A 24,821-nucleotide genomic window follows, 5' to 3' on the forward strand; every position below is an offset into this window, starting at 1 on the left:
GTGGCGCAGCAGTCTAAGGCACTGCATCTCGGTGCTTGAGGCGTCACTACAGACACCCTGGTTTGATTCCAGGCTGTATCACAACCGGCCGTGATTGTGAGTCCCATAGGGCGGCGCACACAAATGGCCCAGCGTCATCGGGGTTTGGCTGGCGTAGGCCGTCATTATAAATAAGAATGTTTCTTAACTGACTTGCCTAGTTAAATAAAGGTTTGTGATTGTAAGTAACAACATATTTTTTGTGAAATTATCTCATTGATACCAGCGCATCATTTGTACCCAAATTGTTTTGAATTAAACATTAAACATAAACAATTAGCCCTTACTGTCTAACCATGTCCAAGTGGCAAAATGGTCAATTTAATTCATCTGTAGAAAGAAAGTGGCTGAAACCTTGACATGGCACAGTGTGTAGACTATGTAAGATAAAACAGTGTTCGGCCACAACCTCATTCATCACCACTCTTTCCTCTCACTCCTCCTCCTTCTCCTCGAGAGTCCCACCATGGAATGATGGAGGGGGATGTCAATCGTGCTTCTGTCCCTCATTAGCGACAGGCCCTTTCTCTGTGGTGTGACAGACAGCTTGTTACACTCAACCTGAGGCTGAGGCTCGTTAACACGGCCTTCCTGGAATACACAGACATAATGAAAGAACCTGGCAACACATCTCACTTAGTCTATTAGCCTCTCAGTTTCCTCTCTGGGAAACTGCTCAGGGCCTCCTTTCAGACCAGGGCCAAACAAAGACCCCTCGTTCTTAAATGCCAGACAGCCCCACGGATGGACAGCTGGGTAGGAAATGTCACACCGTGTGCGGAATGCCCATTATCAGACAGTCATTTGTTCTCTCTGGCTCTCCACCCTCCACCCCCCACTCCATCAATCCCTGTGTCCCCCCCCCCCCCCCCCGCTTTACAACCTGATATGGAATTGACAAATCAAGTCCTGTGTCTGTGACAGAATATAATCAACTAGAAAGTGCATGGGATCCAAGTCCTCCAGCACCCATTCTGCTCAATCTAATTGGTTTTCGGCATCAAAGGTGTCACTCAACGAGAGACTACCCTTTTTTAGGCACTCTTCTCCCTCATTATGGCCCTGGGTCTGAGTCCCATTTACAGGGGGACCATCAGTTCTCCATACAGTGGGAAATCAAATTGGGAGGGGAAGGTTATAATTAGTAATTTCATTTGACGGAGCATTTCTGTCTCCATTTAATCCTTGACACCCCAGGCCACTTTTCTCACAGTCTCCGGTTGTCTCGATCTATGTGACCGCCACACCTGGCCTCATGGCACATGGCAGTGACATCACGTCATGGCTCCTCCAGAGGGTTGGGTGGGTGCTCAGCTCGCTCTATATTCATAGACAACCTCCATATGGACAATAGATACTCTGTTGCTTAAGAGTAGTAATGGTAAAAGCACATACATTAGTGTGTTTGATGTCATGGAACGCAATTTCAATGCATTAATATAACGTAATTTCAGATATATGATCATGTTCTCAGAGGCTTCAGGATTGGAGTTGTAGATTCAGGTCTGTGGGACAAAGACAAAAGACCCTACCCCCACTGAGTGAAGCCACAAAAGGCATGAAACAAATTAGTCCAACATTTTTTATTTGTCTTCTCAACATTTGAACTTGGTTCAAGCACTCCACAAGCAGCGAAAATAAATTCCATAAGAGTAATTTGCATTTTCAATTTACAACCCACCCACTAGCCATTGTCAGGTCAATAATATATATATAAACAGTATCTTTGGATATCACATCAGTATATAACTGAAAAATCTACCATAAGGCTTTTGGAGGATAAGCCTTATGACATGTTAGGAAAGGTCTTGAGGTTAAAGAATCATGAGCCATTTTTTTAATAGCATGTCACAAGGATCTATTGTAAGAAGCAGAAATAATATGAGATGTTGAAGATCAGTACATTATGTCTAGGTATGTGTAGTGGCAATAACATCACTATCAATTTCAAGCAAATAAAGAGAAACCGAATTGCAGGCTTACCAATGACTGAATATATTAGGGACTCACTCAGAACTTTTACATAGTATTGCAAATGGCAGCATAAAATATACTGTAACAACTTTAGAAAGATACAGTAAATTCCAAAGAATGATGGAAGGCATTCTGGAATGAAGAGACTAAACACAGCAAGCCCTGTTGTAAACAGGGTTTGACACCCAAGGTTCCATCGCTTCCATCCATTCGTCCCCTGCTGCTAGACTGAGGCACAGAAATCGCCCAACTGACAAATGGGGTATGAGAGAAAGGGAAGGGAGACACAATCAGTTGCTTTTTCAAGGGTAGCCTAAAACTACACTAGACCGAGGAAGAAAGGTGGGATTCAGTAGTCTCTGAGTTTCACAAGCCCTCTGGAAATAAGAAGGAGATAACGTCATACTGTTTTTATTTTGGCACCAAATTGAAGAGGTCCATTTATGGTTAGTGTAATGTGTATGTCAAGGTTATTAGTAAACCGAAATTGAAACTAAAAAGAAAACAAATCATGAAAAAACTATTTTGTAAACTGAAATAAAATAATGAACACACCCGTTTTGAAAAACAAACTATACTGAAACTCTGACTCCAAAACGAACTTTAAAAAAAAAAAAAAAAATTCTGAATGTGGTTTTCAAGCTTGTGAAGCTGGAGGGTAAATGCTGCCAGGAGAAGACGATGTTTCGAACAAATAGATGACGATGTTTCGATGTTCCCACCGTTATGGGGTATTTTTCAGCAGGGCACTGTGGAAGGTCTCCAGACCACCTGAGTTTTACCAAGAGAAAAGGGGTACATTAAACTGATTACATGGTCCGGAAGGTACTCTGTGGCCCTTAAATACAAACATAAACCCATACAAACACTACCCAGTTCATGTTTATGCCATGCTTACTGTAAATTCAGCTAATTTAGCCATCATCTTGTAAATATTTTTGCCAACTTACCTTCACCTTGTGCAGAGCTAGGGTTTGGAAGCACATGCCAGTGGAATCAGATTCTGTACCACCTACAACAAAACACACAACACACTATTTAACAACCCCACTAATTGTATTGATCTTTATTAGACTGGCTAGCTTTGCACACCTAACATGGTCATTTCAATATTGTCAGCTTGCTGTTAGCTAGCGTCACTAAATTGGCAGCAAGATTGCTAGCCAGCTGAGAACCAACTAAACAACCATAGATTTATACATACTCATCATTGCTACCAACACACAGAGAGTGAGTACGCTATATCGACAATTCTATTTTTAGTAACGGAGTGTTTTCCAGACAAGGGTGGAATAGATGGCTATCCGATTGAGCTACTCTTATTTGCTAACATTAGCTTAGCTGCTGAAGGTACCAGTCTAGCAGTGACTACCATGGCATAGGTCAAAATTGATTGACAGTGTGTATCCAAAATATAGCTTGTTAGCTATATGATTTAGCTGATGGCATTTAGAGTTCTATACAGGACTGTAACGCTAGCTAATTTACCTAGTCCAGCTAAGGTAGCTAATGTTATGTTCTGTCTAATAGAGAATCTTTCGTTTTGATGTGAAAGGAAAAAAACAATGGTATCGCATCACTTGTATAGATTCCCCATCAGATCAGCCTGAAAATCCCGCTGATAACATTTGGTCACTGTAAACATAATTCTTAATAGCCGCAAGCCATTGGCAGCATCGGGGTAAATCTCTGGTAGGTAGAACGGTGAAAGAAAACTCATTTTCACGCTTGTTCGTAATCAACACAGCCAGACACAGAACACCACATGGACATGAAGACAAATGTTAGTGAAAACAAATGTTTTCAAAAAAATTGTGTCTAGAGAAGTTCTGAGATTACTGAGTGTTGGTCGCCAGCATCCAAATTATGGGCACGCCCCATCTAGCTAGCAGGGTGGTATCTGCATGCGTTATGAGTGCCGGACCCTGTGGTTCACTATGAGCAGCCTAATACACAGGAGGTCGACACTTCTCGATTCGACCAGTGAAATGTAAATGGGCTCGTTCTATCTTGTGTTTTGGATAATTTTTATGACAAAAGTAATGTTGTTAATATAGCCATGACTATATGCCGTGGCAGAGCCAGGCTCGTTAATGTTTTAACCCTATCCCAAACCTTAACTTAAAAACACTTCGAAATGTGACGTTTGGATAAACGTGGATATGCGGCAGAATCTGAAGTATAATTGGGAGATTTTGGTGCTATATTTGTGCTTTAATGTAACACATACACATACATATTGTTTTAAGGGCTAATATCTTAGTCATCTGCTGATTTGAAAAAGGCTTTTCCATGGTAAGATCCTGGTGGGTCATATGGCCTACTGGACAGGATTTATGTGAGTGATGGAGCGGAGAGAAATTCACACATCACATAACCTATTGGAGGGTCCAAATTGCATGATGCATCACTCTGGGCCTAGGGTCAGTTGTCACTGCTAGCCAGGTCCTGGTGAAAGGCCAAACATCCTTCCTCCTTCCGGCTCCATCCCTCAGTTTGACCATCTCTCTGTCCAGCGAAACGAAAGCTCTCTCTTTCTCACACACACACACGCTACTGTATGAATGGAAACAAAGACATACCTTTTGGAGAGGAATTAGGACTGTGATCCATCATGTGACCATAATAACCGTACTCCTCCCCAACTTTCACAAGGTCAATAGCTGAATTCCCATTGTGGAATGCATGCAGATAAAGGCATACACTTTTAATGAATGAATCAATAAGCATTCTATAAGGGCTCAATTAAATCTGTTTCGTGGAAGTATAGCGCGATTCAAATGTAAAGGTAATTTCCAATTGAGCCGACATGTGCCGTGTTTACTGTGAATGCAGTTTATGCGAACATGGGAACATTGCCTTTAAATTTCAATTGCGCTATAGAGCAGATCTTATGAGATACGGATTGAATCGAGCCCTAAAATATCTCATATCAAAATGTATTTGGCACGCAACAGAATACAAATCAAAGACAACATACTGTATATCAAATAAAAAATTTGCTAAGCCATGTTTTCATAGTTTTTACATTTTTTATTTATTTTTTATTGGAGGTTAAAATCCCCCCAAAAGGAACTTCCTGCTCTCCTGTTGTTGGATGTTTCCCCCAGGAAGCAACAGGAAGCAGAGTGTATTATGGGACATGAATGTGCCTGTGTGCTCAGTACTGTAGCTCTATCTATCCGAGGCACCACCTGCTGTTTCTGTGCCTGTTTTCATTCAGTCTGTCATTCACAGTACAAGATATACAACATCAATAAATAAATAAATAAATAACCAGGGAATAAGTTCATTAAAATAATCATTTTACAAACTAGAAAAAGAGACTTTGTGTGTGTGTGTGTTATTGTAGATGTAGTGATTCAAATGGAAATCTAAAATCTTGACACTCTGACACATTCTTTTTTAAAGATCTTTTTCCATCTTCAGCGTTTTCCTGGTTCTGATTCTAGAGGCTCACAGCTGGACTTTTGTTATCTGCTGTTTCATTACATGTTTCATTTCCTTTTCTCATTACTGGGGGACTTGCAGTACACACTGATCGCAAATCAAAAGGCAGAATCTTTAAGATGTCAAATCCAATTCAAAGCTTGATTTATTTTATACAATAAAGAGATTCCAATCCCAAACCAGTGTGTCCAAAATGGCACCCTATTCTCTATAACATAAGTTCACAAATATAGTACATTTTATATGGAATAGTGTGTCATGTCAGAGCTGTTGACAGTTAAGAAGCTCCCCAGGAAAGATAACCCTGATGTGTCGATCTACCATCAACTAGCAGAGAAAGATGACAATAGGGTCTGTGTATAGGGAGGTCAGAGACCTAGCCGTGTGCTGCCAGGACAACAACCTCTCCCTCAACGTGATCAAGACAAAGGAGATGATTGTGGACTACAGGAAAAGGAGGACAGAGCACGCCCCCATTCTCATTGACGGGGCTGTAGTGGAGCAGGTTGAGAGCTTCAAGTTCCTTGGTGTCCACATCACCAAACTATCATGGTCCAAGCACACCAAGACATGAAGAGGGCACGACAAAACCTATTACCCCACAGGAGACTGAAAAGATTTGGCATGTGTCCTCAGATCCTCAAAAAGTTCTACAGCTGCACTATCGAGAGCATCCTGACTGGTTGCATCACTGCCTGGTATGGCAACTGCTCGGCCTCCGCAAGGCACTACAGAGGGTAGTGTGTACGGCCCAGTACATCACCGGGGCCAAGCTTCCTGCCATCCAGGACCTCTATACCAGGTGTCAGAGGAAGGCCCTAAAAATTGTCAGACTCCAGCCACCTTAGTCATAGACTGTTCTCTATGCTACCGCATAGCAAGCGGTACCGGAGTGCCAAGTCTAGGTCCAAGAGGCTTCTCAACAGCTTATACCCCCAAACCATTAGACTCCTGAACAGCTAATCAAATGGCTACCCAGACTATTTTCATTGCCCCCCTCTTTTAAGCTGGTTGTTGGTTAAGGGCTTGTAAGTTAGCGTTTCACTGTAAGGTCTACACCTGACTCTGGCTGGAAGCACTTTTGCTCTGTTAAGCACATAAGCCATTTAGTGGGTGTGAAATTGTGCTGCTTAGAAATAGTGCCATAAAGTCCAACTCTATGCCATGATCACAAATCAGCAAGGACTGAAACCAACCGGTGGTTTTATCAGGCATCCACTGTATATTGTAATTCCAAATAGTTTCCTTTTTTTATACTGCACATGTTTACATAATAACAAAGTCAGTTGGCTATATAGGTCAACCAAATATTCTACTTTAACCATTGTAAACGTACCGTGCTGTGTATACTGCAATTTCTTATACATTGTGTGTTGTTGGGTCAACCCTTGTCAGAGTGATATGATCTTACAGTGTATGGGTGGCTGTGGCCCCAACTGTGGCTGACTCTCAGTTGCCTGGTGAGTTACGCTGTGTGTGTGCATGCATGCCTTCATTCAGTACGTGCATGTGTGTATGCGTGCCTTCGTACAGTGTGTGTGTGTATGTGCATGTGTGCCTTTGTACAGTGTGTGTATGTGCATGTGTGCCTTTGTACAGTTCATGCATGTGCGCGTGGGCCTGGGTGTGTGTCAGCTGCTGTCCCACTGCGGAACACCCTCCAGAGACTGAGTGGCTGATGGTTGCTGTCCACATTCTGAACAGGCACCCACCTGACCTGAGCTGCCAATCCTCAGGGCATGAGTCCTGTTGACATGCTAACATGGCAGGCATGTAAGCAATGGCTCTAATATCCACACTAGCATAGCTATTAGAATGCATGTCCTGTGCTTCATTCTAGTTGGTAAGATAGTATAGATTTAACCTGTGATAGAAAAATTACATATTTACCTGGCTTATTTAATATTAATGGTTAACAATTAATAATTGACTAATAATAAGACATTTCTGTCTTGTTAGTGTCTGTATTTTCATGGGCTCCACTCTAGTTCCCCATCACAAACCCCGGACCGGACCAAATCTGAACCAATCATAGACGTCTATGTTTCACAAGTTTGGGCAGCACAGTTCAGTAGAGCACATTAGAGGACAGTACAGTAAAGACAAGTAGAGTATAGATAAGTATAGTAGTGTCTACTGTACAGTAGAGTGGTGTAGAGTTGAGTACTCCAACTCTACTGTATTCTACTGAGCTCGACTGTGTTGTACATTGTGTACCTATTTAGGATACAATGCCATGAATAGAATAACGTTCATAATTATGCATTTCTGTGTAGTACATATCAGGAACCCATAAGGAAATTCCGTTACCACAATTCTGTTACCAGGTGTAAATCCACTTCACTTAATGTAGTTCAATAACCAAAATAAATGTTTTAAAACTCAAGCTGTCATGTTATAGCGGACATCTTTCTGCAGAATTCTTTCAATCTTAATTCGGAGTAGACACTTCAGAGTTTTTGTAAACAAACAGAGGGAGATTTTACAAAAATTATTTTACCAAACTTTGCATCTCCACTGTTCTTCCAGTCAATGTGTTTTGTAGAATGTTCAGTGTACATTTTTTAAAAGTAGTCATTGAAATCAAACCATACAATTCTATGCACAAAGTTTAAATATGTTTTGTTTGTTTCACGCTATACTTCCATCTCAGCGCAATTCCGGGAACCATGGAATTGCCCTTCTTCCTAGACACCTGCACATTGTCACATTTTGCCACAGGGACTTCACAGGACCTGACAAAAGGGAATTGTGTTTTTCACATGTGGGTTTTCACATGTAGCATGTTTTTTTCACATATATATTTCTATACATTAATTTTTGTTTCCTACATAAAGGGCAGAGCTGTGATAGCTGTGTTTAAGGGATGGCATCTTGAGATGTAGGATGTGGGCTAAATTCTCAAGTGGTCTCAAACCTAAAAGAAGTCACATAGGTTGAGAGACAATATGGTGTATATAACAATGTATGGCCACATGATTATAAATGCTATGCAAACCACACAAGTTATATCATCTATAGATTCCTCTACAGTTTTGACCAGACTATCAATGTGCCAAACATGCATGAAGCCTTGCCTATTTTTGTTGGACATGCTGATTTAAAGAACCACATCTCTACAACCTTGCACATACATACTATAAAAGAGCATTCACCAATTGATTGTTCACTGTAGTTTGCTATGGAATGAATAAGTAAATGGCAGCTTCCAACCAAAAGAACAGAGCCTTTAAATGAACTAGGCAAACAGTGCCCCCTGTTGGAGAGGATGCCTCAGAGCAGAGCCACAGTGAGAGAACTGTCAGAAGAGGTTTGGGATTTTTGGATAATGCCTTTGGTCTCTACTTCTGCTAGACAAAATATAACAATTATGTAATCATGCTAAATAAGCATATTCAACGTCTAAACGGTCAAGAAACCAGTTTAGCCTACTATCTGATTTCTCTTAGAAATTCGATTGATAAAACAATGTATTATTATTGTTTTTACACTAGGCCTACAGGAGGATACCGTCCAAATAATGTTACTGTTTTTGTGCAAAATTAGGAATTAAGTATCTAGGTATGACCAGTTTAGTATGTAGGCATCACCAGTGGTCCTCTGTAGCTCAGTTGGTAGAGCATAACGCTTGCAACGACAAGATAGAGGGTTTGAATCCCGGGACCACCCACACGTAAAATGTCTTATGACCAAGTCGCTTTGGATAAAAGCGTCTGCTAAATGGCATATATTATTACCAGAGGAATGATAGAACGAAACCCACAGTAGTGTATGTGCTCTACAACAGACTGTAGGTGGCAGTGCAGAACACAAATTGAGCGACAGTCATTCACTATGGCTTATATATTTTTTTAAAGGATACAAAATCAAACCAAATTATTTGCAACGACAAAACACATGAATTAATGAAATTATTTTCCCCATTCATTTGATTAATTACTTTCTATTATCACTGAGTGGAATAAGAACTGGAACATCTAAAAGGGAACTAGAGACTCAGTTAAAGGTAGCTATCTTCTAAATAACATCTGTCTATCACAGTGTGGTGGAAGTATAGATGGTAAACAAGTTCAGGTGATTAACTCAGTCGAAAATGTCCCCAAAATACCCATTTTAGTTGTGTGGCGTGAGTCACTAATGGCTGGATGACTGAACCGTCAAATCCTGTCTGCTCTGTAGATGGAGCTTTCACAGGCATATAAATAGAATCCATTCTAATTCTATGGACAGAACTTTCTTCTTGGCTTGAACAAAGCTACATAGGCTACCAAATACCACTGTATCGTGCATGGCTTACCTAGGCGTAGCTATTTATGGTTGAACATGCAAATACTGGAATGAAACTGTAAATGATACACAAAGCCAAGGGTCAGTGGTTTTCATGAGCAGTGTGCAGTCAGTCATAAGTCTTTCCCTGTCTCCCTCAGACTCAGCCCCTACTAGACAGCTACTCTTACATTTTCAGACATCGGCTCATGAATTTTGGACAGTAATTAAGTTGCTCTATTTCCCCCCATTGTGTCATCCGAATGAAAAGCCCATGGAAGTTGCTTTAGGGCAAGAAGTGCGTTGTAAAGTAGACTGATGGAGGGAGGGAAGACTGGGGGATAAAAAGAGATGCAGCTTGCAGTATGAATTAAGGTTAGGCCAAGTCAAATACTCGGTTGAGATGCACTATATATACTAAAGTATGTAGACACCCCTTCAAATGAGTGGATTTGGCTATTTCCACCACACCCGTTGCTGAAAGGTGTATAAAATTGAGGACACAGCCATGCAATCTCCATAAACAAATATTGGAAGTAGAATGGCATAACTGAAGAGCGGATTCACTTTCAACGTGGCACCGTCATAGGATGTCACCTTTCCAACAAGTCAGTTTGTCAAATTTCTGCCCTGCTAGAGCTGCCCTGATCAACTAAATGCTGTTATTGTGAAGTGGAAACATCTAGGAGCATAAGCGGCTTAGCCACGAAGTGGTAGGCCACACAAGCTCATAGAACGGGACTGGCGAGTGCTGAAGCGCGTAGCGCGTAAAAATAGTCTCCTCGGTTGCAACACTCACTACCGAGTTCCAAACTGCCTCTGGAAGCAAAGTCAGCACAAGAACTGTTCGTCAGGAGCTTCATGAAATGGGTTTCCATGACCGAGCAGCCTAAGATCACCATGCGCAATGCCAAGTGTCGGCTGGAGTGGTGTAAAACTTGCTGCCATTGGACTCTGGAGCAGTGGAAACACGTTCTCTGGAGTGATGAATCACGCTTCACCAACTGGCAGTCCCACGGACGAATCTGGGTTTGGCGGATGCCAGGAGAATGTGATCTGCCCCAATGCATTGTGCCAACTGTAATGTTTGGTGGAGGAGGAATAATGGTCTGTGGCTCTTGTTCATGGTTCAGGCTAGGCACCTTAGTTCCAGTGAAGGGAAATTTTAACGCTATAGTATACAATGACATTCTAGACGATTCTGTGCTTCCAACTATGTGGAAGGGCCTTTCCTGCCCCTGTGCACAAAGCAAGGTCCATACAGAAATGGTTTGTCGAGATCGGTGTGGAAGAACTTGACTGGACTGCACAGAGCTCTGACCTCAACCCCATCGAACACCTTTGGGATGAATTGGAATGCCGACTACGAGCCAGGTCTAATCTCCCAACATCAGTGCCCGACCTCACTAATGCTCTTGTGGCTGAATGGCAGCAAGTCCGCGCAGCAATGTTCCAACATCTAGTGGAAAGCCTTCCCAGAAGAGTGGAGGTTGTTATAGCAGCAAAGGGGGGACCAACTCCATAATAATGCCCATGATTTTGGAATGAGATGTTCGATAAGCATGTGTCCACATACTTTTGGTCATGTAGTGTATCCTGGCTACTGAGCAGAAGAAATGCACATTTTTACATTTGACATTTTAGTTATTTAGCAGATGCTCTTATCCAGAGCGACTTACAGTAGTGAATGCACACATTTTGATACTTTCTTTTGTACTAGAAGCAACTTTGAAGCAACTTTATTAGTTAGTGTAACTATACCAGTTAGCAGTAGTGTAAAGTACTTAAGTAAAAATACTTTAAAGTACTACTTAGTAAGTCGTTTTTGGGGGTATCTGTACTTTTTACTCCCTACATTTTCCCTGACAAACAAAAGTACTCGTTACATTTTGAATGCTTAGCAGGACAGGAAAATGGTCAAATTCACAAACTTATTTTTCTTTATTTAACTAGGCAAGTCAATTAAGAACAAGTTCTTATTTTCAATGACGGCCTAGGAACAGTGGGCTAACTGCCTTGTTCAGGGGCAGAAAGACAGATTTTTACCTTGTCAGCTTGGGGATTTGATCTTGCAACCTTCCGGATACTAGTCCAATTGCTCTAACCACTGGGCTACCTGCCGCCCCGAGAGAACACAGGTCATCCCTACTGCCGCTGGCCTGGCGCACTCACTAAACACACATGCATCTTTTGTTAATAATGTCGGAGTGTGTCGGAGTGTGTCGGAGTGTGCCCTGGCTATCCATACATTTTAAAAACAAGAACGGTGCCGTCTGCTCTGCTTAATATAAGGACTTTTAACTGATGTATACTTTCTTTTACTTTTGATATTAAGGTATATTTTAGCAATTACATTTACTTTTGATACTTAAGTATATTTAAAACCAAATACTTTTAGACTTTTGTTCCAGTAGTATTTTACTGGTTGACTTTCACTTTTACTTGAGTAACTTTCTATTAAGGTAACTATACTTTTACTCAAGTATGACAATTGGATACTTTTTCCACCACTGCCAGTTAGTAGCTACAGTATGATGATGCTAGTAACAGACTTAGTCCAATATCAGTACTGCATCTTCATTTTGTCAGTATGCATATCAAGGAGGCAGGTATGGACATGCTATAGTTCATCTCACACTACCTCATCTAACAAGTCCATGAAAGCCTCAATACCACATGCACACTCTTGTGACAGGAAACAATAATTAAGCAAGCTAATTAGGTAACATGTAAATGTGCTCATGGTGGATAGTGATGCGCAGAGAGTGAGAGAGAGATCCTAAACATTCAAACTTGGTACTGACGACATACAAATTGTGAACACACACACACAGCCTTTAAAAGACAGGGAGCTGTTGTCATGGTAACGGAGGGAAAACACACTCCAGTCAGTCCACACACTACCGTGAGAGAGAGAGCCAGGCAGCCTTTGAGAGACACAGGCAGACTACTGCCGTCTGCCTGCCTGCAGGGTCAGAGTAGAATTTGTGATGATTTGACAAGAGCGCCACATTTGCAGTACATAGCACCCCTGTCGTTTACGTTTGACACCCAGCTGTCAGAAACAATCTCATGTTGCCTGACCTAAGGAACATCATCTACTGTCTACACTACAGATGTGTGACGTTCCGGCTAATGTGCCTTCCACTTAACTACTTCTCTCATTACCATTCTCACGTCACAGTTACCATGTAAGAGGGCTGGTGTGGCTGTTTTGAAACAACGGTCTTAAGTATATGAACGATGTCTCTACCGTCTTTTTTTATTAACTTGAAACACAATAAATCTGTGGGGTACACGTGTACAGGAGGACTGTTTATTGTACACAGGGATAGAAATGAAAGGAAAAATGTAATCTCTATAAACAGATTGATGGTGAAATGTGTTCTACAGGGAGCAGACCTGGGTTCAAATAGTAGGTCCTATTTGTTTTCTTTTAAATACTTTAGCTGTGCTTGATTGAGCTTGTCTAGCGCAATGGAACCAATGGAATAATCCCAAAAGTGCAAACCCAAACTCATCTGGCACTCCAGGCAGACTCACACTTTTTAAAAAAGAAAACCAAAACTATTTGAACCCAGGTCTGATTCATGGATGGCTGCACAGTTTCAGAGGAGCAGTCTGTCTGTTAGAGCCTACTGTGCCAAATGACCCTAGAACAAGGCACTAAGAACTGAACACTGAGCACTGCCATCACGTCCCAGTGTCACTCTGATGTCATTACAAACATACAACCACCTAGTATAGGTTGCAAAAAGGTTTTCCCAGCAATTGTGGTTGGAAGATTCCCAGAATCAGGAAGAAATAGTCAGGAAATCCTCCAAATATAATTTCTAGAAAACCTTAAAATTCAGGGAAAGTCAATGGAATTGTTTTACTCTAAAATCACCACATACAGTGAGCTCCAAAAGTATTGGGACAGTGACACGTTGTTTTGGCTCTGTACTCCAGCACTTCTGAAATGATACAATGACTATGAGGTTAATGTGCAGACCGTCAGCTTTAATTTGAGGTTATTTTCATCCATATCGGTTGAACCGTTTAGAAATTACACCACTTTTTGTACAAAAGTATTGGGCCAAATTCACTAATGTGTATTAAAATATTAAACAGTTTTGTATTTGGCCCCATAATCATAGCACGCACTGACTACATCAAGCTTGTGACTCTACACATTAGTTGGATGCATTTGCTGTTTGTTTTGGTTGTGTTTCAGGTTATTTTGTGCCCAATAGAAATTAATGGTAAATAGTGTATTTTAGGAGTCACTTTTATTGTAAATAAGAATAGAATATGTTTCTGAACACTTCTACATTAATGCGGAAGCTACCATGATTACAGATAATCTTGAATGAATTGAGAATAATGATGAGTGAGAAAGTTAGAGGCATAAATATAATTTCACATCCAAAGTGCTGGAGTACTGAGCCAAAACAACAACAAATGTGTCACTGTCTCAATACTTTTGGAGCTCACTGTACATCACCTTTCTACAAACACTGAGGCTGCACTGAGCAGGTATAGACCATTCAAGAAATACAACTGCTGGACATACAAAGGGCTCAATTCTATTGAACCAGGCCTACATCGTAGATTATCACATGTAGACTATCCAGTAGGTTGTAGACAAAGATAGAGACTGTAAGGTTGCATTAAATTCCAGCCCAAGCAGTCCAGAATGGACAAACCTACACCTCAACCCTATGTATCGTGTGGTGGTAATCACAGCAGGAAATACAAGCATCCAGAGTCATACATGAAATAGAATGATCAGGAGATGGTGCTGTAACAAGGTTCTCAAAGTGTCTATACTTCTTTGACTTGTTTCCGGATAAAACTGGTTTGATTCAACACAAACTGCAGTAAGTGTCGAAGGACCTCTCATCCTCGTTCGGTACCCTGTCTTGTTATGTCAAACACGTTACTGTTGCCAAAACCTGATTTACCAGCTTCATTACATTACATTACCTTCAACAGCGACATGTTTGTAAAAAAAAATAAAAATCTTCCTCTAGTTTCACATTTTCTCATGCCATCTGTTGAAATCACCAGGGGAAAGGAAAAAAAAGTTGTAAATGAACAAGTTTTCACGTGTTGATGGGGAAAGTGGCACAATTTTTAATTATACCTGGACGGGCGCTAATTCCAAATACTTAATATAACAAATGGCAAATGGGCTCTTGCCGGTTCCCTTGGTAATTGGGACTCTGTGTTCTTAGCATCTGCTACATTCATTAACGTTGCAACGAGCCCAGTTACAATATGTTCTTTATTTGTTCAAATTGATTCCCCTGAGTTTTGGGGAAAGGTGGGAAAACTGCTGTTGGTGGTGGTGATGTAAAACCAACCTGGTGCCTGGAGCACTTCATTAGGGGCTTAGTTAGCTTAGCTCCTCCCTGGCTGGCTAATGCCTATGGTACCAACACCACAGATAGCCCTGGGTTAAAATACTATTAGAAATCTTTCAAATACTTTGAGCATTTGCTATAGCATGCCTGGAGTGCAAGATGGGCGGGGTTTGCACTTTTGGGACTACTCTATTGAGCCATTAAGTCAGATAAGCTCAATCCAGCACATTTCAATTATTTGAAATGATTTCAAATAGTATTTGAACCCAGGTGTGGACCCCAGAACAGAACCAACATGATTGGATTCAACCCACACTCCCCAGTCTTCTGCTTTTACTTCATGCTCTTTGGGCAATGATGTTGCATGTTCTCTAATTACTAAAGGTGAGGACATGTGGATAGTCACATGTGAATATAACTAATAACAAACCTATCCAAAGAGTAAAAAGGAGAGGGGTAGTCTGTCTATATTTCACTTGCTCTACCATACACATACTGGCTTGTATGCAAGCTCACAGACACACACACACACTCACTCAGCGACACCTGGGATAATTACCCTGGTCTTTGGTACAGAGTATCCATGTATCTGCCAATCATATTCCCACTAATGGCCTCCACCACTCCCATACTCAAGAGTCTGTGCCTTTATTGAAATTAATTTCAGCTTACCTTTTCTTTCTCATCTCTTTTAAAAGAGGATTTCACAGAAATGCCTGCTGTCCTCCCACACAAAATATCTTCTCCCCCATCACTCTTTACAATGGGAAATAACGGTTCAGAGGTAGGGTTTTGAAATGAACGGCTAACATTAGATAAACACATTCACATGAGTTTGTGTGTATGTGAGAGAAATAGTGAGAGAGATATGGAGAAAGAAAGGGACGGAAAGAGAGGGAAGCGAGGAGGGAGCAGCATTAACCGCGCACGCGCACGCGCTTAGTACGATAGATGTGTTTTGAGATGTGTTTTGAGAGCTGTTTGTTTTTTTAGTACAAAGCCTCTGACTGTTTAGACATTTTGCCAATGAGCTTCTTCCAACACAAAAATATTAATGATACACTTGTTAATAACTGTCTAGATATACACTTTTACAAAGAAAACAGGCTTTTGTTGTCCGCATCTCTAATATTCATGAGGCTTGATTTCATTGTTTTCTAACATCCAGTCTGATTACCGTATTGGTTTTGTTCATAGAATGACAACGGCCGTATAGAATTAAAACATTTAATTATGAAGTTCCCTGCATTAAACGTGAGTCATGATTTTGTAAACATAGTAGTATTAGCTTCGCTATTTCTTGGCATGAATACGATTTAGCCCGATCGCATATGTCTGAAATGGCTTGACCCTATCAATGAGCAGTAGTCTCCTTTTGTCTAATTCAGTCTATGCTCCCAGCAGTGTCGGTTACCATGCACCACCAAGCCTCGTAGATGTGTTGTCTTACGTGTTACAACGTAGGCTCGCTGACTTTCTGTGCAAACTGAGGTGTTAAGTACATCATGCACTTGCATTGGTCAAATTCATCTCATTAACAAAACTCTAAATGGACACAACTGCCAAACAAAGAAAAAAAGAGCTGTAAAAGACACGCAGGCCAGGAATAATAAGTTATCCCTCCTGGATGGTGTTATAGACAAAAAGGAAGTATCCGTGATTGATCAAGCTGTTTGAGATGTGGAGAGATCAAACCTGTCTGTCCGTATGTCTGTTTTGTTCGTCTACAAGGCCCTATATCTGCGAACACATGTTCCATCACTCACCCAGCTGTGTAGCCTAGAGATGTTTGTGTCGAGACCGATGTCTTTCGATTCACATGGCGTTACTCTACACCCACACATTGTCAATGTAGCAGCACTTTATTGATAAACAAGAACTTAGTTTGGTCATTAAATGATCTGTGGGCGTGTCGCTGTACTGAAGACAGCCTTGGTAAAAAAAAAACTTCAGGAGTGCCCTACTGTGGCTCCTTTAAAAACAAAACAAATACCCTTCTCTTCTGTCTCTGTGGCGGGCGGTGGTGGAGCCAGGCAGTTTTAGACACTTGAAGCCAAACGCCCTTTTGTTATTTACTGCAGCTATTTTCATTCTACACTTGCTCGCCTGATGCTGGAGTGGTAAAATAGCAGTAATTGCTGGATCGTTTGCAGGTTGTTTAGCTTTTGCGCCACGCCAGATGAGAACCGCTAATGAGCACAGCTTCCAGCAGCAATTAGTGAAGCAGTCGTGTACATCACAGATGATTTGTAATTAATCAGATACATCTCATACTGTATATGTGTTTGTGTGCCGGCTGTTTGAAGGGCGGTGGGTTACAGAACGGAGGGGAGGGAGGAAGGTGGTGAGATGGGCACGTGTTCCATTGAGGAGAATTTACATGATACATAACCGTGTGCGTCTCACCTAAGGGTTAGGTTTCTGTTGTCTTAGACCCAGTGCGGTTTTGATCACATGGGCTCGAAGTACTTTCATCAATAGCTCCATCTATGAATTTGAGAGCGGTTACATTTTCCCAAGCCCCTTGCCTTTGGCTGGGGCTGCCGTTTAGCTGAGATACAAACTCAGGATTGTGACTTTAAGTGGACAGACCAGTGGAGGAGAAACAATACATCATATGATATCAGAGTGACTGAGGCTCATGGACGGTAGTCATGACCGATGCATGTGTTACTGCTGTGAGTGACACCTGAGAGACCATCAGATCAGACAGCTTTCTCTCTCCACTGCACACCTCCTCTATCTTACGTTGCTAGAGTAGACACAGTAGCAGCCAGTGGCCTAACAACACCATTAGAAAATCTCTGTCAGGATACTGCACCTGATTGTTACTATTACAGGTTGCCATGGCAACAGGACCAACCACAAGGGCAACATCCAATCAACAAAGGACAAGCAGACCCTGACTCATGGTCCAGCTGCCAACCCATTCATTTGGCTGGTTTATCACAGTAAATATCCTCTCTACCGCAACTTGCATTTACGTTACTACATGCTTCAGTTCAATGTGTCTGGATCAGTTGGTTGATTGTTTCTCGACTAAAAATGACAGACACAATACAATGCAACATTTTTGTAACTATATGGTTTAGGAAAGATCAGAGAAAAGACAGTGTATTACTTCTTGCAACCTTTCTAAAAGGAACCCTTTGCTAGCATTATAAATGGCTTAAATTATAAAAGCTCTGTAGAGACCTCCTCCCTCCAGTGCACAGGAGTTCAATTAGCAGGTTTGAAACTGTAGATTGATATAGCGTGTCCCATAGGGGTCTATTATCAAGTTTGCTGGCCCATGCACTGATGGCGGCTTCCACGCACCCACCACCAACACCCCTCCTGTAGCCACACCCAGGCAGCATAGCATCCAATTAATGTTCTCAGTAGCTCTGGGCAGAGTGCGTCTGCCTGCCTGTTGGGGCCTGGCCTCAGCGAACAAGAGGGGTGACAACAGGGTCATTAGCCGCCTGCGACTATGCAGTCACAGAAAAGACCCGTTAGGGGACAGTAGCAGTCCTTTAAAATCCCTAATGAACACAAGCCAGTGCGTTGGCAGTCCCTCCCCTGCCTTCTCCAACCCAATTTAAGTTGTTTGTGGGAGACACAAAATAATTAAAGGTGCACTTTGTTGTTTTTTATTTGGGTTGAATGGGGGCTGCCTCTGCACTCACTGTTGCAATATGTTTTGTGCTGTTTGCTATTCAATTCCCCTCTTAAGTATCAAAAATAGGCTTCTAGCATTCACTGCCTTCCATTATGAAAGCTGGAGAGTTTGTTGTTATTCCTCGTGTGAGAGAGAGGTGCAATTATTTACATTTACACCAATCACATTTCATCATACACTTGTTTATGGTGGGGGATAAACAAGGCATAATGTTTATAAATATCTATGTAGAAGTAGGATGCGATAGCAATATTCTTATGTTTTACAACTGTCATTCAGTAAACAGTGATGAGTGTGTAGTTCGGAAGCAAGATGATATGTGTGCTGTTTTACTTCATTTTTTTACCCCGTTTTCCTGGTATCCAATTGGTAGTCTTGTCTCATCGCTGCAACTCCCGTACGGACTCGAGAGAGGCGAAGGTCGAGATCCGTGCATCCTCCAAAACACAACCCAACCAAGCCGCGCTGCGGGACATCCCCGCCGGCCAAACCCTCCCCTAACCCAGACGATGCTGGGCCAATTGTGCGCCACCCGTGGGTTTCCCGGTCGCGGCCGGTTGTGATAGAGCCTGGACTCGAACCCAGAATCTCTAGTGTCACAGCTAGCACTGCGATGCAGTGCCTTAGACCACTGCGCCACTCGGGAGGGCCTATGTGCTGTTTTTAACGGCACTGTCAGCTGTCAGGAAACGGCAGGTTGCTTTCTACACTCATTTTGAATCTGGGACTTCTGTACATTTACCTTAATTAAGGTTGAGAGTGCTCCCTTAATTTGTTAAATTGTGGTAATATTATTCACATATCTCAAAGTAAGAGGAACATTTTGAATCTTGTTAATTTTGTGTACCACTATCCAATCTCTCAACCAACGTCTGCACATGTAATAGCAATGAGTTATAACAAGTTTTATGATCGTTTTGAACAGATCTGTGTTTTTTTTTACATGACGGAAATGTCACCCTTAATGTAATATTTTTTACACATTTCTGTGCTCAGAAAAAGCTACATTAGCCACATATCCACTTTGTAGCTGAGCAATGTACCAGTGTTAATGAAACCAAAGTATAAGTTTCAACATCCCTTGTTCTATTCTTACCGCCACCAATTTAACTCCACAATAACACGTTAACGTCCTTAGTCGTGTGGATCAAACCGGTTTGCGCCATAATAATAAACAGTGTCTGTGTTTGAGTATGCCGTTTTACTACTGATCTTATTAAGAGAGATATGTGGCATCAGCCATGGATGGAGGAGAAATTCATTGTTGTGGTTCATCTCAGAGAAGGATTCCCAGCGCAGCAAATGAAGTCAGCCAACAGTTCCAAACAGGCACATATGTGACTGGGCTGGAAGGATATGCACCATACGGAAGCATCAGGCTTCTAGTCCCACACAAGTCACAAGAGCACACTAAAGCTGTCTCATTTTTTGGTGGTTGATGTTGAGCATTAGTCTGCTACAAAAGTAGTGTTATCTTCATGGGACCATGATCTGAGATGGAGAATACACGGATATCGCGTATTGTGTTCCTCACTACTGTGCTGCCCTTTGCTTCTTGTGTGAATTGATGACAAAAAGTAAACAAACTTCACCCAAAACATTTTTCCTACAACATGGCATCAAGTGCTGTGACATTTTTACACCTACATGCATGTATCGCATTGTGATTTGAAAATCACCCAGGGTAGGAATAACAATGGCAGACAGTGATAACTTACAAACAGGAACTGTTTGCGCTGTTACCACCAATGTGTCATAACAGATAATGTGTCTTCACCATAGGGATTTAAAGTAGAGCCAAAATGTAGCCATATAAGGAGGATACAATACTGTACAGTACATACCATGCAGGCTAAAGTCATTTCAACATCAGCCTTGCAATAACAGGGTATCGCCGAAGGAGGCAAACGCTGATTACCTCTGACTTTCTCCACTGTTGTCATCTTATAGTAATCCGAGCCTGTGAATGGCAGTTGCTGTATTGGGTATTGTAGTTGTAATATATTTCTGGGTCCAGATCTTAGCTACCTTCCTGTCCATGGGTTACCTACCCCATGCCATGGTTCTAATCAGTATGTGTTAATTAAATACATTGGCAGATTTCCAAAATTAGTAAGGGGGCTGATGTATACTTTCAACTAATCTACTAACAACCTTGAAATGTTGGCATCGTCTACAATGATGGCATAAACTTTCCAATAGATTTTCGCAGCAGCAGACTGGCTACAGATGTAGGATCTTAATTTGAGCCAGTTTTCTACAGCATGAAAATAAACCAGCAGCAACAGGAAATGTGAATTATTATGTGGATTATAATTAATGGACTTGTTTTGTAGGGGTTGATACATTTTTCATAAGGGCAAATCAAGTCTGACATTTTAAAGTGGAAATTACAAACTTTAGAAGCCTTTTTAAACTTCAAATACACTTCAAGTTTTCATTTCCTGCTGTGCAGGAAAATTCTCAGCAACAAAATACTGATCGAATTAGGATCCTACATCTGTACATGTCTTCTCTCCTCCGATGTACAATGTAGAGATTACCTTGTCAATTCTGACCATGCTTATTAATGAGAGAGCCAAGTTAATTGCGGAGTGAGAGGAGTGTAGTCCTACTGCTACAGAACACTGAAAAAAAAGGAGGCGCTTAACTGAAAACTGTCATACCTGACAAGCCATAATAATTTCTTCTCCTTTTCTACATGCTTCCAAAACTCTCTCCTGGTTATTATATAAATTGCAATTAGGAGTCATCATGACATGCAAGAGGGGGTCTTGACCTGTAATATCTCATACTTAGAGAGGCCTTATTATCCTCTGAGAGGTGCTTTGACAAATGTTGGTGATTGACATCGCATTTGGTTCCTGTGTGACATGCAAAGATAATCTTTTGACTCTGATCTACTGTAATTTAGACATATTTGAAAAAAAATTATTTTCCGGATTTATGAGTGGAATAATTTTGGTTCCCTTTGTTGGGCTAATTACAGAGACTTTTGGAGTCAAACATGAAATGATGTACAGTCATTTCAAAGGTTACCCACCTTTGAAATGGAAACATGTTGTTTACTTGGATAAAACTAAATGATATATTGTTTAATGTCCACGAAATGTATAAAAACCAATGAGCAAAGACGGGAAAATAGAACTGAACTACACAAAATTATAGATAAATAACAAACTTTATTCACCAGACAAACAGAAAGAACAACGATCCTTTTCTGTTTGGCAGAGGTTAATATGGCCGAAAATAACACACAGCTATAACTAGAAACAGATTAGAAACGTCCATCTCTTGAAATAGGTACGATTGCTCTGTGTAAAGTGCAAGGGCTGAAAAACATTGAACATAACAGCAGATCGCTGGTCTCTTTTACTATCTTCTGGCGTAATCTATTTCAATAAGGGGATCCATAAATATAATCCAAATGCATTTGTGATTATGAAGCTGAAGAAATTATTATTTCATCTTTCCATTAGATCAGGGTACACTTAGAAAAAAGGATTCCAAAATGTTTTTTTTTGGCGTTGTCCCCTTTTAGGTTCCAGGTAGAACCCTTTCCAACAGAGGGTTCTACATGGAACACAAAAGGGTTCTACCTGAAACAAAAAAGGGTTATCCTATGGAACTTAAAATGGTACTTCAAAGGGTTATCCTATGGGGACAGCCGAAGAACCCTTTAAGAGTGTAGGTAGACATTTTCTTTGGACATTTGCATGTAAGAAGGGACACCAGGGTCAGCATCATGTACAGATATAGGGTCTTAATTTGAGCCAGTTTGCTACAGCAGGAAAATAATCCTACAGCAACAGGAAATGTTGATTATAATAAATGGACATTATTTGTAGGGGTTGATACATTTGTCTCTAGGTCAAATCAAGTCTGACATTTTAATGTGTAAATTACAAACTTTTTAAACCTTGAATACACTATGTTTACATTTCCTGCTGTGCAGGAAAATTCTCAGCAACAAAATAGTGATCAAATTAAGATCCTACATCTGAGCAGTGAGTCAACTTTAGCGACCTGTTGATTGAAATATTTACACAGGTATGCATGAGATCAATATGTTTTCTAGCTAACTGTTCCCTGTTTTCCCTTTTTTGTGAACAATTTTTGTTAAACATATAAATAGATGCTGGGATTCAAACAGACAATAGACTTTACAGGCAACAGACTTTACAGATTTATACACTGACAGAATATATTTCCATCAAAAAGAAGACAGTCTCACACCGTATCAGCCTTCCATACAAACACACAGAAACACATCTTCTAAAAGGATTCATAATGGTTCTCTCCTATTTTTTCCAAAGGCTTAAAATAATCTGAGTAATTTGCTGCCACTGTCAGGAGCAGGCCTGGAAGGATGGAACCCACCCACCCATCCATCCACCCACCCACTCATCTATCCATCCATCTCAATGAGAGTCCAGCAGGGCTTTCATATGACATATTTCACGTATTAAATTTGACATGATGGTGGAAACAGGACTTTGTAACAGGACTTTGTCTTCTGTTATATACTGTACGGTGTATACTTTAGTTAGTTAGATCTCCTTATGTTATATATTATTATGCATTATATAAGCTATTAAATAATGTAATGCTACAAATTTCTATACAGCTTGACCATGAAAATGGGTTGAGGTTCAAACTGTGACTGTGGATACAGCGCATATACCTAGATTCTATCAACATATTGATTGCACTACACAATCAATATTGATTGCACTAGGGTAATACACACGACCACTGCTACTCTAACTTCCGCGATGCATACAAAGCCCTCCCTTCGGCAAATCCGACTACGACACCATCTTGCTCCAACCGTCTTATAGGCAGAAACTCAAACAGGATGTACCAGTGATTAGAACCATTCAACGCTGGTCTGACCAATCGGAATCCACGCTTCAAGATTGTTTTGATCACGCGGACTGGGATATGTTCTGGTCAGCCTCAGAGAATAACATCGATCTATACGCTGACTCTGAGAGTGAATTTATAAGGAAGTGCATTGGAGATGTTGTACCCACTGTGACTATTAAAACCTACCCTAACCAGAAACCGTGGATGGATGGCGACATTCGCACAAAACTGAAAGAACGAACCAGTGCATTTAACCATGGAAAGAGGTCTGGGAATATGGCTGAATATAAACAGTGTAGTTATTCCCTCCGCAAGGCAATCAAACAAGCAAAATGCCGGTACAGGGACAAAGTGGAGTTGCAATTCAATGACTCAGACACGAGACATATATGGCAGAGTCTACAGGAAATCAGACTACAAAAAGAAAACCAGCCAATTCACAGACACCGTTTCCAGACAAACTAAACGGACACCGCTTCCAGACAAACTAAACACCTTCTTTATCCGCTTTGAGGATTATACAGTGCCATCGTCGCGGCCCGCTAACAAGAACTGCACCCCACCCCTCTCCGTGGCCGACGTGAGTAAAACATTTAAACGTGTTAACCCTCGCAAGGCTGCTGGCCCAGACGGCATCCCTAGCCGGCGTCCTCAGAGCATGCGCACATGTGTTTACGGACATATTCAATCTCTCCCTATCCCATTCTGCTGTCCCCACATGCTTCAAGATGGCCACCATTGTTCCTGTACCCAGAAGGCAAAGATAACCGTTCAAAATTACTATCGCCCCATAGCACTCACTTCTGTCATCATGAAGTTCTTTGAGAGACTAGTCAAGGATCATATCACCTCCACCTTACCGGCCACCCTAGACCCACTTCAGTTTGCATACCGCCCTAACAGGTCCACAGATGATGCAATCACCATCACACTGGACACTTCCCTATCGCATCTGGACAAGAGGAATACCTATGTAAGAATGCTGTTCATTGACTACAGCTCAGCATTCAACACCATAGTACCCTCCAAGCTCATCATCAAGCTGGAGGCCCTGGGCCTCAACCCCACCCTGTGCAATTGGGTCCTGGACTTTCTGACGGGCCGCCCCCAGGTGGTGAATGTAGAAAACAACATCTCCACCTCTCTGACCCTCAACACTGTGGCCCCACAAGGGTGCGTGCTCAGCCCCCTCCTGTACTCCCTGTTCACCCACA

The 24,821-nt window shown here is 41.4% G+C and overlaps 1 long non-coding RNA gene across 1 annotated transcript in view; it reads right to left on the reverse strand.

Annotated features, from left to right (window-relative positions):
- Nucleotides 1-1,607: 1,607 nt before the first annotated feature.
- Nucleotides 1,608-24,821, reverse strand: part of LOC139553342 (uncharacterized) — a 30,929-nt gene continuing 7,715 nt past the window's right edge. Inside the window, exons 2-3 of the long non-coding RNA XR_011670635.1 lie at nucleotides 2,964-3,025; nucleotides 1,608-2,784 (exon numbers count right to left, since the gene is read on the reverse strand). This is a non-coding gene — a long non-coding RNA (uncharacterized lncRNA). The remainder of the gene's footprint in view (nucleotides 2,785-2,963; nucleotides 3,026-24,821) is intronic.

This window comes from Salvelinus alpinus, chromosome 25, assembly GCF_045679555.1.
Source record: "Salvelinus alpinus chromosome 25, SLU_Salpinus.1, whole genome shotgun sequence".
NCBI classification, from domain to species: Eukaryota; Metazoa; Chordata; class Actinopteri; order Salmoniformes; family Salmonidae; genus Salvelinus; species Salvelinus alpinus.